The following is a 14044-nucleotide window of genomic DNA, read 5'->3' on the forward strand; positions in this document are numbered from 1 at the left end:
TGTTCTACATTATTCCAAAGATACACAAGGATGAGCACAACCCCCCTGGGAGACCGATCATCTCCGCCAGGGGTTCGTTGTGCGAATCTTTGTCGATCTATCTGGACTCATTCTTACAGCCGTGTATCCAGAACACCCAGACCCACCTAAAGGACACTTCGGCCCTCCTCAGAATATTCAAGGACATTGAGTCAGTTCCGGATGGGACCATCCTAGCCACTATAGATGTGGCCAGTCTCTACACTTGTATCCCCCACGAGTTGGGTATACAAGCGGTGAGGAGGTTGATTACAAATAATGTGTTATACAAAGGACCGGATATCGAATTGTTTCTTATATTATTACGGTTTACCTTGACACACAATTATTTTATTTTTGATAATGCCTTTTATATCCAACTCACGGGCTGTGCGATGGGGTCTTGTGTGGCCCCGTCGTTCGCCAACTCCTTTATGTGGGGGGTAGATAATGATCTCTTCCTCAATCATATGGGAATCAGGCAACACCTGGTCCTTTACACACGTTATATTGACGACCTACTGGTCTTTTGGTCAGGTTCACGGGCATTGCTTGAGAATGTCATCAGTAAACATAATACCTCAGCTAGCCCAGTGAAATTGACCATGGTTGTTGATGAACATCACATCAACTTCCTTGATGTACATATCTCGCTGTGTGACAACAAGATCTCTACATCTTTATACATTAAGAGTACTGATCGGAATACCCTGCTAAGATACGACCGCTTTCACCCCAGAGCCACTATCAATGGCTTACCTTATTCACAAATGCTTAGGGTTTGTAGAATCAATAGTGATACAAAGACACGGGATCAACGACTGGAGGAAATGATACTCAAATTTAGAGATCGAGGGTACCCCAAATGTATACTACAGCAGGCGTGAGCCAAGGCTATTAGATTATCCAGCGATGAACTTTTGAAAGTTCGAGATAAGAAAGAGAAAGGAAAATTTTTTCCCTGGGTTAATCAATTTAACACTGCCAGCAGATACACTGGGAAGAGAGACAAAGAATTATGGCCCATTATTAGTACAGATCCCGATTTATGGATGCTCAAAGAGACCAAATTCATGCCCAGCTACACACGTAGCAGAAATATTAAAAGTATGGTGGTGAAGACAGATGTCTCCAGAAACAAGATGACATCTAGTGGGGGCCACTTTCTTGGAACACGTAAAGGATGTTACAGATGTGGTTTTACTACATGTAACTTCCTTGTTCCAGGAGACTCATTCAAACATCCGTACACAGGCAAAAAAATTAATCTAAAGGCACCTTATACATGTAACTCTAAATTTGTAGTTTATTTACTTTCCTGCCCGTGTGGTCAACATTACGTTGGCAAAACGGAATGCACTTTCAAGGTCAGGATGACCCAACACAGGTCCTCTATAAGGGCAGCAATAGAGGCTGGCACCAGTGAACAACCGGTGGCCAGGCATTTTGCCCTTGCCAAACATCCCCTGGCATCCCTCCGTTACCGGATAATTGACCAGGTACCTTTTTCTTTAAGGGGAGGAGATAGGGCCAAACGTCTCCTCCAACTAGAGACGAGGTGGATACTTACTTTAGACACCCTGAGCCCTAGGGGTCTCAATGAGTCCTTAGGCATGGGTAATTTCCTTTGATAACATAAATGCACTTTTAACAAATATATCCTGAAAATTTTACATTCAAGGAAGATATCCATGTAGCCTTTGTTAGTGGGTATTACATTTTATATATATATAGTCAAACTTCTTTAGTTTATGTATTTCACTCATCAGATCGGGTGTATATATAGATCCCAGTATATAGAATTGTCCTTGATCATAGTACGGTCTGAACAGGCTATAGCTACTTTTAAATGTGTGAGGTTCACTATTTGCGTTTTATCATCATATGTAAGTTTAGCACTTTAATGTTTTAATGTTTTAGAGCAAGGCATTGGTCAGGGCCTACTCTATCTTATTTTTATCGATTTTTATAGTCATATGATTCACCTGTCTTTTGTGCTTTATGTTTATGTTTTTCTGCATGTTAGGCAGCGCTCACCATGGCAACATCCCCCCGCCCCCGCATGACGGCCCTGGGGCTCTGCGTCACCCGAGTCATGTCAGGTGACCGGAAGTGTGGAACCCGGAAGCCGTGCGGCGGCGTGGAGTGGACGGCTGGACGCGCGCCGGGTATGTTATTTAAAGTTGTTTTTATCACTGTCACTGTATGTGTTTCCTGAAGACGGGGGCTTGCACCCCGAAACGTTGAAATAAACAGCACTACTTTTTCACCACGTTAAACCAAGTCTCCAGAGTGCCGCCATTGTTTCTTCGTATATACCAGCAGACTGCACAGCCTGCCAAGGAGGGCACTGGAGCAGGAGCTTTTGCTCGATGAGCCTCAAAAGAGGGGGAGTGCCAGATGTATTTGCAAGTATATATATATATATATATATATATATATATATATATATATATATTTATTAGTGATGAGCGGGTTCGGTTTCTCGGAAACTGAACCCCCCCGAACTTCACCCTTTTTACACGGGTCCGAGCCATACTCAGATTCTCCCGTATGGCTCGGTTAACCCGAGCGCGCCCGAACGTCATCATCCCGCTGTCGGATTCTCGCGAGATTCGGATTCTATATAAGCAGCCGCGCGTCGCCGCCATTTTCACTCGTGCATTGGAAATGTTAGGGAGAGGACGTGGCTGGCGTCCTCTCCGTTTATTCATTGTTGAGTTGATGCAAATATTTGTGCTTGCTTATATCATTGTGGGGACTGTGGAGCAGCTTTATATTAATATAGGAGGAGTACAGTGCAGAGTTTTGCTGATCAGTGACCGCCAGTTTTATCCGTTCTCTGCCTGAAAAAAACGCTCCTTATCTGTGCTCAGTGTGCTGCATATATCTGTGCTCACACTGCTTAATTGTGGGGACTGGGGAGCAGCTGTATTATATAGCAGGAGTACAGTGCAGAGTTTTGCTGACAGTGACCACCAGTATACGTTGTCTGCCTGAAAAACACTCCATATCTGTGCTCAGTGTGCTGCTTTATTTTGGGGACTGGGGCCCACCAGTATAATATTATATAGGAGGAGTACAGTGCAGAGTTTTGCTGACCAGTGACCACCAGTATATAATATATAGCATTACGGTACAGTAGGCCACTGCTGTACCTACCTCTGTGTCGTCAAGTATACTATCCATCTAGATTCTATACCTGTGGTGCATTTCAGTTGTGCAGTTTGCTGATACAGTGACCACCAGTATATATAGCAGTACGGTACGGAAGGCCACTGCTGTACCTACCTCTGTGTCGTCAAGTATACTATCCATCTACATTCTATACCTGTGGTGCATTTTAGTTTTGCAGTTTGCTGACACAGTGACCACCAGTATATATAGCAGTACGGTACGGAAGGCCACTGCTGTACCTACCTCTGTGTCGTCAAGTATACTATCCATCTACATTCTATACCTGTGGTGCATTTTAGTTTTGCAGTTTGCTGACACAGTGACCACCAGTATATATAGCAGTACGGTACGGAAGGCCACTGCTGTACCTACCTCTGTGTCGTCAAGTATACTATCCATCTACATTCTATACCTGTGGTGCATTTTACTTTTGCAGTTTGCTGACACAGTGACCACCAGTATATATAGCAGTACGGTACGGAAGGCCACTGCTGTACCTACCTCTGTGTCGACAAGTATACTATCCATCTAGATTCTATACCTGTGGTGCATTTCAGTTGTGCGCAGTATATATAGTAGTAGGCCATTGCTATTGTTACAAGCATATAATTCCACACATTAAAAAATTGAGAACACAAATGTGGAGGGTAAAATAGGGAAAGATCAAGATCCACTTCCACCTCGTGCTGAAGCTGCTGCCACTAGTCATGGCCGAGACGATGAAATGCCATCAACGTCGTCTGCCAAGGCCGATGCCCAATGTCATAGTAGAGAGCATGTAAAATCCAAAAAACAAAAGTTCAGTAAAATGACCCAAAAATCAAAATTAAAAGCATCTGAGGAGAAGCGTAAACTTGCCAATATGCCATTTACGACACGGAGTGGCAAGGAACGGCTGAGGCCCTGGCCTATGTTCATGGCTAGTGGTTCAGATTCACATGAGGATGGAAGCACTCATTCTCTCGCTAGAAAAATGAAAAGACTTATGCTGGCAAAAGCACAGCAAAGTACTGTGCGTTCTTCTAAATCACAAATCCCCAAGGAGAGTCCAATTGTGTCGGTTGCGATGCCTGACCTTCCCAACACTGGACGGGAAGAGCTTGCGCCTTCCACCATTTGCACGCCCCCTGCAAGTGCTGGAAGGAGCACCCGCAGTCCAGTTCCTGATAGTCAACTTGAAGATGTCAGTGTTGAAGTACACCAGGATGAGGATATGGTTGTTGCTGGCGCTGAGGAGGAAATTGACAAGGAGGATTCTGATGGTGAGGTGGTTTGTTTAAGTCAGGCACTCGGGGAGACACCTGTTGTCCGTGGGACGAATATGGCCATTGACATGCCTGGTCAAAATACAAAAAAAATCAGCTCTTCGGTGTGGAATTATTTCAACACAAATGCGGACAACAGGTGTCAAGCCGTGTGTTGCCTTTGTCAAGCTGTAATAAATAGGGGTAAGGACGTTAACCACCTCGGAACATCCTCCCTTATACGTCACCTGCAGCGCATTCATCATAAGTCAGTGACAAGTTCAAAAACTTTGGGTGACAGCGGAAGCAGTCCACTGACCACTAAATCCCTTCTTCTTGTAACCAATCTCCTGCAAACCACACCACCAACTCCCTCAGTGTCAATTTCCTCCTTACACAGGAAAGCCAATAGTCCTGCAGGCCATGTCACTGTCAAGTCTGACGAGTCCTCTCCTGCCTGGGATTCCTCCGATGCATCCTTGAGTGTAACGCCTACTGCTGCTGGCGCTGCTGTTGTTGCTGCTGGGAGTCGATCGTCATCCCAGAGGGGAAGTCGGAAGACCACTTGTACTACTTCCAGTAAGCAATTGACTGTCCAACAGTCCTGTCACAACTGAGGACTGGAGACCGTGACTGGTAGCTTCAGTTGTAGGGGCTGACGGGTACTTGAACTTAGGAGGAGCTATGTAACTCCTGGACATGCGTAATGACAGCAGCAATGAATGCCAGAGGGCGTGACCACGACAACTGGAAATGCCTTAAGTGCTTTTATTAAATAGAAAGTCACAAGTGATAATTAGGTGCACAATTGGTAAAGACCAGTAACCTGGAATATGGAGGAAAGTTCTGTAAACAATAAATGAAGCTGGGGTTCGCTGGAAGATGAGAAATGAAGCTGGGGTACGTAGGTAATTGAGGAAAGAAGCTGGAGTGCGCTGGTAACTGAGGAATGAAGGATGGTTACTGAAAAGCAAAAGTCCAAACACAGAAATCAAAAGTAGACTTTAGAGCAGGGGCGGGCAATTATTTCAGCTGAGGGGCCACTTGACACTTTCCTGTCAGTATTCGAGGGCCGCACACAAAATAGCAGCCCCCTCCATGCGCCAAAAATATAGGAACGTGGCCAAAAAATCATACAGATTCATATTAGGCTGCACAATAGTCTCCATTATTTAAATGATGCCACACAGTAGCGTCACTTACACACATTACAGCAGGTAGAGCTCTTTTACACACTGTGGGTGGGGGGAGGGTTTGGGTTAGGCTGCGAGGAGTGGAGGTTAGGGTTGGGCACCGCCCTCGGAGGGTTAGGGTTAGGCTACTGGGGGAAGGGCCCTAGGTTTAGGCAACCATGGGGGGTGGTTAGGGTTAGGCACCAAGGGAGGAGGTTAGGGTTAGGTTTCGGGGAGGGAGGGTTAGGGTGTTGGGAAGAAGGGAGAAAACCCCTTACTCACCCCTGTCAGTTTCGAGATATCGGGATCCCAGCGTCAGTATTTTGAACGACGGGATCCCAAGTGGCGGTGAATCATACTGATCCAACACATACACAGAGCTACATATACAGAGTTACACAGACACATATACAGAGTTACACAGACACATATACAGAGTTACAGACACATATACAGAGTTACACAGACACATATAGAGCTACAGACACATATACAGAGCTACAGACACATATAGAGCTACAGACACATATACAGAGCTATAGACACATATAGAGTTACACAGAGACATATACATATACAGACACATACACAGAGTTACAGGCAAATTATCATTTACAGTTACACAGACATAATATAATTTATGGTCCCTCATACCTTAAATGAAAGACTGTCACTGCATGAAAACTTTGACTTCTTTTTAAGCCCATCATCCTACCTGCCGTTCATAATAAAGTGCAGGAGCATCAGGGCTGTGCTCCGTGCTGGATAACCCCGCCCCCTGCAGGGACACTACTTCCTCCTTTCTTCTTTCTGATAATCGGGGATTTCCCATTAAAGGAGGGGGGCCCAGGACACATGCCCCGAGAGACCCCTGCTACTGAGAGCCCACCATTCTTCGCACAGCAAAGCAGTCCTTCCCCCTGTCTCAGAGGCGGAGCTTCGCCTGGCTGGCTGGGTGAGTGAGAATAGCAGGGGGAGGAGGAGCTGCGCTGACGGAGAAGGGGGAGAGATCACATAGTGCCGGCTGCGGCAACAGAGCCGCGCTGCCGCTGCTGGTGACCTGGGCTGGAAGCTGGCCGGGACAATGACAAGCAGCCCTGTCGGGCCGCTTGTCATTGCATACAGGTGGGAGGCAGCGGGCCGGGCAGGATCGGTTCGCGGGCCGCATCCGGCCCGCGGCCCGTATTTTGCCCACCACTACTTTAGAGGGTTAACCACAGGAGAGTCGGGTTACACTGCAGAGTGTAATCACCAGGGAAGTCAGGCTGAACTGCAGAATGGAATTGCAGGAGAAAGTCTGTAGTGAAGCTTGTAGGCTGGAATCACAGATGACAATGAAAGCACTGACAATCTTTTGGGAGCTGGGACAGGATATTTATACCTGCTGCATAGCAGGGATTGGTCTGGCAATTATGACAAGGCTCCAGCACCGTGGATAGGAGGAATAATGTCATGTGACTGGAGTCTAACATGGCTGCGCCCATGAACACACAAAGAAGGGGAATTAAGTACTATAGGACAGGTGTAACAATGGCGATGAAGGCCGCAGTAGCAGAATCACATGCGCCCAGCGGCGCGCGGCGGTCAGCGAGACAGGAGCGGCAGCAGAGGCCCATGGAGGACGTACATCCAGAAGGGAAATGGTGTCTCAGTACCCGGATCGTGACAAGTCCTTTGCGAGGAAGATGAAATATCACAGCAGTCATCCTGCTGCAAAGCGGATAACTCAGGTCTTGTCAGCCTGGGTGGTGAGAAACGTGGTTCCGGTATCCATCGTTAATTCAGAGGCAACTAGAGGCTTGATTGAGGTACTGTGTCCCCGGTACCAAATACCATCTAGGTTCCATTTCTCTAGGCAGGCGATACCGAAAATGTACACAGATGTCAGAAAAAGAGTCACCAGTGTCCTAAAAAATGCAGTTGTACCCAATGTCCACTTAACCACGGACATGTGGACAAGTGGAGCAGGGCAGACTCAGGACTATATGACTGTGACAGCCCACTGGGTAGATGTATTGCCTCCCGCAGTAAGAACAGCAGCGGCGGCACCAGTAGCAGCATCTCGCAAACGCCAACTCGTTCCTAGGCAGGCTACGCTTTGTATCACCGCTTTCCATAAGAGGCACACAGCTGACAACCTCTTACGGAAACTGAGGAACATCATCGCAGAATGGCTTACCCCAATTGGACTCTCCTGGGGATTTGTGACATCTGACAACGCCACCAATATTGTGCGTGCATTACATCTGGGCAAATTCCAGCACGTCCCATGTTTTGCACATACATTGAATTTGGTGGTGCAGAATTATTTAAAAAACGACAGGGGCGTGCAAGAGATGCTGTCGGTGGCCCGAAGAATTGCGGGCCACTTTCAGCATTCAGCCACCGCGTGCCGAAGACTGGAGCACCACCAAACATTCCTGAACCTGCCCTGCCATCATCTGAAGCAAGAGGTGGTAACGAGGTGGAATTCAACCCTCCATATGCTTCAGAGGATGGAGGAGCAGCAAAAGGCCATTCAAGCCTATACATCTGCCCACGATATAGGCAAAGGAGGGGGAATGCACCTGACTCAAGCGCAGTGGAGAATGATTTCAACGTTGTGCAAGGTTCTGCAACCCTTTGAACTTGCCACACGTGAAGTCAGTTCAGACACTGCCAGCCTGAGTCAGGTCATTCCCCTCATCAGGCTTTTGCAGAAGAAGCTGGAGACATTGAAGGAGGAGCTACAACAGAGCGATTCCGCTAGGCATGTGGGACTTGTGGATGGAGCCCTTAATTCGCTTAACCAGGATTCACGGGTGGTCAATCTGTTGAAATCAGAGCACTACATTTTGGCCACCGTGCTCGATCCTAGATTTAAAACCTACGTTGGATCTCTTTCCGGCAGACACAAGTCTGCAGAGGTTCAAAGACCTGCTGATGAGAAAATTGTCAAGTCAAGCAGAACGTGACCCGTCAACAGCTCCTCCTTCACATTCTCACGCAACTGGGGGTGCGAGGAAAAGGCTAAGAATTCCGAGCCCACCCGCTGGCGGTGATGCAGGGCAGTCTGGAGCGAGTGCTGACATCTGCTCCGGACTGAAGGACCTGGCAATGATTACTGACATGTCGTCTACTGTCACTGCATATGATTCTGTCACCATTGAAAGAATGGTGGAGGATTATATGAGTGACCGCATCCAAGTAGGCACGTCAGACAGTCCGTACGTATACTGGCAGGAAAATGAGGCAATTTGGAGGCCCTTGCACAAACTGGCTTTATTCTACCTAAGTTGCCCTCCCTCCAGTGTGTACTCCGAAAGAGTGTTTAGTGCAGCCGCTCACCTTGTCAGCAATCGGTGTACGAGGTTACTTCCAGAAAATGTGGAGAAGATGATGTTCATCAAAATGAATTATAATCAATTCCTCCATGGAGACATTCACCAGCAATTGCCTCCAGAAAGTACACAGGGATCTGAGATGGTGGATTTCAGTGGGGATGAATTAATAATCTGTGAGGAGGGGGATATACACAGTGAAAGGGGTGAGGAATCGGAGGATGATGATGATGAGGTGGACATCTTGCCTCTGTAGAGCCAGTTTGTGCAAGGAGAGATTGATTGCTTCTTTTTTGGTGGGGGCCCAAACCAACCAGTCATTTCAGTCACAGTCGTGTGGCAGACCCTGTCGCTGAAATGATGGGTTGGTTAAAGTGTGCATGTCCTGTTTATACAACATAAGGGTGGGTGGGAGGGCCCAAGGACAATTCCATCTTGTACCTCTTTTTTTTTTTTTTTCATTTTTCTTTGCATCATGTGCTGTTTGGGGACAATTTTTTTGAAGTGCCATCCTGTCTGACACTGCAGTGCCACTCCTAGATGGGCCAGGTGTTTGTGTCGGCCACTTGGGTCGCTTAGCTTAGTGACACAGCTACCTCATTGCGCCTCTTTTTTTCTTTGCATCATGTGCTGTTTGGGGACAATTTTTTTGAAGTGCCATCCTGCCTGACACTGCAGTGCCACTCCTAGATGGGCCAGGTGTTTGTGTCGGCCACTTGTGTCGCTTAGCTTAGCCATCCAGCGACCTTGGTGCAAATTTTAGGACTAAAAATAATATTGTGAGGTGTTCAGAATAGACTGGAAATGAGTGGAAATTATGGTTATTGAGGTTAATAATACTATGGGATCAAAATGACCCCCAAATTCTATGATTTAAGCTGTTTTTTAGGGTTTTTTGAAAAAAACACCCGAATCCGACAAAAAAATTTCGGTGAGGTTTTGCCAAAACGCGTCCGAATCCAAAACACAGCCGCGGAACCGAATCCAAAACCAAAACACAAAACCCGAAAAATGTCCGGTGCACATCACTAATATATATATATATATATACATATATATATATATATATATATATATATAATACTCTGCTCAAAAAAATAAAGGGAACACTATAATAACACATCCTAGATCTGAATGAATTAAATATTCTTATTAAATACTTTGTTCTTTATGTAGTTGAATGTGCTGACCACAAAATCACACACAAATTATCAATGGAAATCAAATTTATTAACCCATGGAGGTCTGGATTTGGAGTCACCCTCAAAATTAAAGTAGAAAAACACACTACAGGCTGATCCAACTTTGATGTAATGTCCTTAAAACAAGTCAAAATGAGGCTCAGTAGTGTCTGTGGCCTCCTCGTGCCTGTATGACCTCCCTACAACGCCTGGGCATGCTCCTGATGAGGTGGCGGATGGTCTCCTGAGGGATCTCCTCCCAGACCTGGACTAAAGCATCCGCCAACTGCTGGACAGTCTGTAGTGCAACGTGGCGTTGGTGGATGGAGCAAGACATGATGTCCCAGAATATTTCATTCATTCAGATCTAGGATGTGTTATTTTAGAGTTCCCTTTATTTTTTTGAGCAGTGTATATATATATATGTGTGTGTGTATACACACACACACACACACACACACACACACACACACACACACACACATATATATATATATATATATATATATATATATATATATAGTAGGGCTTAACATCAAAAGAGAAAAGATGATGTATCTGCAAGCTAAGTTTTACGGTTTTAAGCTTACCTGCATCAATTGGAATTGTTTCAGTGGTTGCTGCTGCATGAAATTCTATTTGAAGCAATTTTTGCACCTTATGAATACTAAAAAAATCCCTCTATCTACACGTGGTGTGCTGGTCTTTATGTGAACGGCTGCTGGAGGGTATGCTCTACACAGAAGGAATATATATATATATCTCCCAAAATCATGCCAAATACATTTATTTTGCATGTTTGAGAGGTCTCTTATATTCTTAGGGTAAGAACAATTTGTTAAAAGCATGACAATATTTTTTTATGGAATACTGTAGTTTAATGTAGATACGTTGAAGTCAGGATGGATTGTTCTTTGCAGCTGCTTTATAACCACGCAACATCTACTTTGGGAATGACCTGGTTAATGCTACTTGGCCAGAGATTAGTGGCGGAACTAGAGAGCGGTGGGCCCAGGTGCGACAAAGTGCTTTGCCCCCCCCATCCCATCCAAGCCCACCCCCTCATCCCTAGAGAGTATCTGGTGAGGGGGACCTGCTCAGGGCCAGAGAAATGGATACCTAGTAACAGTGCCGTAACTAGACATTTTAGCACTGCGCAAGAAACGGCATCGGAGCCCCACCCCTGCATGCAAAACAGGGGCAGTGCGCGCCTATGGCGCGCGCAAAAATACATAGTGGCGAGGCTTCGTGGGGAAGGGGTGTGGCCACAAAAAAATATCCATACATAAAATGGTGCACAGTAGTCTCCATTATTCAAATTACGCCGCACAGTAGCACCACTACACCAGGTAGAGCCCCTTTTACACCTTACGGCGGACAGATTCCTCTTTTTACACATTACGGCAGACAGCGTCCCCTTTTTACACATTACGGCAGACAACGTCCCCCTTTTTATACATTACGGCAGACAGCGTGCCCCTTTTTACACATTACGGCTGACAGCGTGCCCTTTTTACACATAACGGCTGACAGCGTCCCCTTTTTACACATAAAGGCAGACAGCGTACCCTTTTTACACATAGCGGCAGATAGCGTTCCCTTGTTAAACATAGCGGCAGACAGCGTGCCCTTTTTACACATTATGGCAGACAGCGTGCCCTTGTTACACATTGCGGCAGCTAGAGTCCCCCTTTTTCTCTGACGTCCTAGTGGATGCTGGGACTCCGTAAGGACCATGGGGAATAGCGGCTCCGCAGGAGACAGGGCACAAAATAAAAGCTTAAGGATCAGGTGGTGTGCACTGGCTCCTCCCCCTATGACCCTCCTCCAAGCCTCAGTTAGATTTTTGTGCCCGGCCGAGAAGGGTGCAATCTAGGTGGCTCTCCTGAGCTGCTTAGAATAAAAGTTTAGTTTAGGTTTTTTTATTTTCAGTGAGTCCTGCTGGCAACAGGCTCACTGCATCGTGGGACTAAGGGGAGAAGAAGCGAACTCACCTGCGTGCAGAGTGGATTGGGCTTCTTAGGCTACTGGACATTAGCTCCAGAGGGACGATCACAGGTACAGCCTGGATGGGTCACCGGAGCCGCGCCGCCGTCCCCCTTACAGAGCCAGAAGAGACGAAGAGGTCCGGTGAAATCGGCGGCAGAAGACATCCTGTCTTCAGACTAAGGTAGCGCACAGCACCGCAGCTGTGCGCCATTGCTCTCAGCACACTTCACACTCCGGTCACTGAGGGTGCAGGGCGCTGGGGGGGAGCGCCCTGAGACGCAATATAACAGTATATACCTTAGGTGGCAAAAAGAATACATCACATATAGCTCCTGGGCTATATGGATGTATTTTAACCCCTGCCATTTTTACACAAAAAAGCGGGAGATAAGGACGTCGTGAAGGGGCGGAGCCTATCTCCTCAGCACACAAGCGCCATTTTCCCTCACAGCTCCGCTGGAAGGACGGCTCCCTGACTCTCCCCTGCAGTCCTGCTTCAGAATCAGGGTAAAAAAGAGAAGGGGGGGGCATTTTTGGCAGCAAATAACGATATTAACAGCAGCTATAAGGGAATAACACTTATATAAGGTTATCCCTATATATATATATAGCGCTGGGTGTGTGCTGGCAGACTCTCCCTCTGTCTCTCCAAAGGGCTAAGTGGGGTCCTGTCCTCTATCAGAGCATTCCCGGTGTGTGTGCTGTGTGTCGGTACGCGTGTGTCGACATGTATGAGGAGGAAAATGATGTGGAGGCGGAGCAGTTGCCTGTGTTGGTGATGTCACCCCCTAGGGAGTCGACACCTGACTGGATGATTGTATTTAAACAATTAAGTGATGTCAGCAATTTGCAAAAAACTGTTGACGACATGAGACAGCCGGCAAATCAATTAGTGCCTGTCCAGGCGTCTCAGACACCGTCAGGGGCGCTAAAACGCCCGTTACCTCAGTGGGTCGACACAGACCCTGACACAGATACTGAGTCTAGTGTCGACGGTGACGAGACAAACGTAATGTCCAGTAGGGCCACACGTTACATGATCACGGCAATGAAAGAGGCATTGAACCTTTCTGACACTACAAGTACCACAAAGAAGGGTATTATGTGGGGTGTGAAAAAACTACCAATAGTTTTTCCTGAGTCAGAGGAAATAAATGAGGTGTGTGATAAAGCGTGGGTTTCCCCCGATAAAAAACAGCTAATTTCTAATAAATTATTAGCATTATATCCCTTCCCGCCAGAGGTTAGGGCGCGTTGGGAAACACCCCCTAGGGTAGATAAGGCGCTCACACGTTTATCTAAACAAGTAGCGTTACCGTCTCCTGATACGGCCACCCTCAAAGAACCAGCTGATAGAAGGCTGGAAAATATCCTAAAAAGTATATACACACATACTGGTGTTATACTGCGACCAGCAATCGCCTCAGCCTGGATGTGCAGTGCTGGAGTCGCATGGTCGGATTCCCTGACTGAGAATATTGATACCCTGGATAGGGACAATATTTTGTTAACTATAGAACATTTAAAGGATGCATTGCTATATATGCGTGATGCACAGAGGGATATTTGCACCCTGGCATCAAGAGTAAGTGCTATGTCCATCTCTGCCAGAAGAGCGTTATGGACGCGACAGTGGTCAGGGGATGCGGATTCCAAACGGCACATGGAAGTATTGCCGTATAAAGGGGAGGAGTTATTTGGGGCTGGTCTATCGGACCTGGTGGCAACGGCTGGGAAATCCACCTTTTTACCCCAGGTCACTTCACATCAGCAGAAAAAGACACCGTCTTTTCAAACTCAGTCCTTTCGTTCCCATAAGTACAAGCGAGCAAAAGGCCACTCCTTTCTGCCCCGGGGCAGAGGAAGAGGAAAAAGACTGCACCGTGCAGCCGCTTCCCAGGAGCAGAAGCCCTCCCCTGCTTCTGCCAAGTCTTCAGCATGAC

At 46.8% G+C, this 14044-nt stretch overlaps 1 protein-coding gene across 1 annotated transcript in view; it reads left to right on the forward strand.

Annotated features, from left to right (window-relative positions):
- Positions 1-14044, forward strand: part of SND1 (staphylococcal nuclease and tudor domain containing 1) — a 1401087-nt gene that overhangs the window by 660052 nt on the left and 726991 nt on the right. The window lies entirely within an intron of this gene.

The sequence above is a fragment of the Pseudophryne corroboree genome, chromosome 6 (assembly GCF_028390025.1).
Source record: "Pseudophryne corroboree isolate aPseCor3 chromosome 6, aPseCor3.hap2, whole genome shotgun sequence".
Lineage (NCBI taxonomy): Eukaryota > Metazoa > Chordata > Amphibia > Anura > Myobatrachidae > Pseudophryne > Pseudophryne corroboree.